Below are 2,186 nucleotides of genomic sequence, written 5' to 3'. Positions count from 1 at the left end.
CTATGTAGTGACCACAGCTGGAGCCAGGGACCTTACAAGATGGTCAGTGAATTCATCATTGAGAGACTTGGTGAACAGTCTCTTTCCAGAGGTGGGAGGTGAGATAACTATAGGTCTTGGAAATGGCATCAAAAGTGGCCTTGGTGAAGTTACTCCCCATGGCAATGCAGCCTCTGATTGAGGTGTAGCAGGTGTCATTTCTGGCCATCATCAGTAGCTTCTTGGGCAGTGCCTCTGGGGGCAGCGATGAGGTACACCAGCACAGAGCCACAGCGGCTGGTCACCTTGCATGGGACAGTGTGGGCCTTGCCCTGATCTTGTTCCCCCAGGAGACTCACTGCATGGGGATGATGGGGATGATGATTGCCAGGAGGATGGCCTCATGGATGGAAATGGCTATCTTCTTGGAGCACTTAACACCCAGACCAACCTGTCCCTTGTAATCTCACATGGCAACAAATGCCTTAAATCTGGTCCACCAGCCAGCGTGGGTCTGCTTTTGCACAGGCATAATCTTCAAAGCCTTGTTTTTCAGGGATGCCCCCAGGAAAAAGTCAATGATCTCAGAGTCCCTGATCAGCAGGGAGAAGAGAGAGATCTCCTCCAGTGGACTTGATCTTCATGTCCTTGACCAGGTGGCCCAGCTTGGTGATGGGGACCCACTCTTTGTCCCGAACCTTGCCCTGGGGAACCTCGATCCAGACCATAGCTGGACTGGGTCGCAGATGCCACTGCCGACGTCTCTGCTGAAGCCCAGGTGGCCTTCCAGGGCCCTCCAGGGCCTTCTGCAGCACCAGTGTCATCCGCCATTTAGTGTTTTCTCAGAGAAGAGGCTAATTTCTCAACTCTTTTATCCTCATAAAACTCATGCCCTGCTAGTGAGTACAGACATCTGAAATACCTGGTCTTTTGCCAACAATAACCCTGTAGCATTTCATCTCCTGGTTACTAGCTCCTAGAAATAGAAACGAAGCTGGTAGTAGCTAAATGCTATATTACTACTCTTAGAAAAGCCATGTCAAAAGCACTTGTGAATTTGTGAGTTATAGCTAATTACATTATTTTATGCCTGTCTCACTTATAGTTTCCTAAACATGGTGGCTATGATATTTTTTCACATTTATTTCTTGTTTGTATATCTAATTATATTTTAGCCAGTTAAACAAATACATTCTGTATAAATATACATTTGGATTATTTTTACATATGTGCCTATAACATATTTAGCATTAAACTATGCATCACAATGTTTCTAGAGATGCCCTGTGTATTGTCTTTCACATGGCCTGTACTCAAATTGACTAGATTAGTAAATAGACATATAGTTACAAAACAATTGATTTCCCTGTGTGTGGATTTGGGTCAATCAATTAAATGAACACCCAAATCAAATTATCCTTACATTTACAAATCATGTTTCATATAGCTGAGATGGAGAGAATATTTATAAAGAGTAATAAACTATTAAAGCTCCTCATTATCATATATTACTGCTGAATTAAGTTTCCTTATCTGTCAGTTAGTATCTTATTTACAATACATCCAATTTCATTGCCCCCCCCCCACTCCCACTAAGGTCAAGATTATTGAAGGATTCTTCATTCTCTGAAAAACTGGTAATTTTGTGGCTCCAGAATTGTTGCTTAATACATTTTAAATTAAATGATTATGCCGATTTATTTCGTTGGTGTTGTCAGATCAAGAAGGACATATATTTATTACTAGTGTGAAAAGCCATCACATGTTATCAGCACTAGTGATGCACTAAAGACTCACACACTCCTTAAGCACTCCTTTTTTTTTTCTGCTCTGAGCCTGAAAAATGTGTGTACATGGAACACCTGCCATATGCCACCTAATGGAAGTGACAGAAGAGGCCATCACAGGGTCTATAACTGATTCTTATTTCTGTCTTGTACTAGTTAGGTGACTTTGGGAAAGATATTTAAATTCTGCATTCTCTCTCTAATATTTGTATAAGCTCTAACTCAGTGTTACTTGGTATCAAATGAGATCTTGTGTACATTTAAGTGCCACACAGTAGTTGGTCAGGCTCTGAACTGCAGAAACCAGAGAGTCATCTGAGAGATATCTGCCTATACATCTAGTGAAAGAGAAAATGAAAAGCAGTCCACACAGCCTGTAAAGCTGAGGAAGTTACCAATCAGATCTTCCAGTTACGGTAC

At 41.9% G+C, this 2,186-nt stretch overlaps 1 pseudogene; it reads right to left on the bottom strand.

The window, feature by feature from the left end:
* Positions 1-810, bottom strand: LOC123594337 (annotated as a pseudogene).
* Positions 811-2,186: the final 1,376 nt, after the last annotated feature.

The sequence above is a fragment of the Leopardus geoffroyi genome, chromosome X, assembly GCF_018350155.1.
Source record: "Leopardus geoffroyi isolate Oge1 chromosome X, O.geoffroyi_Oge1_pat1.0, whole genome shotgun sequence".
NCBI lineage: Eukaryota > Metazoa > Chordata > Mammalia > Carnivora > Felidae > Leopardus > Leopardus geoffroyi.
The sequence above is the reverse complement of the archived record's forward strand: the minus strand, read 5'-3'. Positions and strand labels throughout refer to the sequence as shown.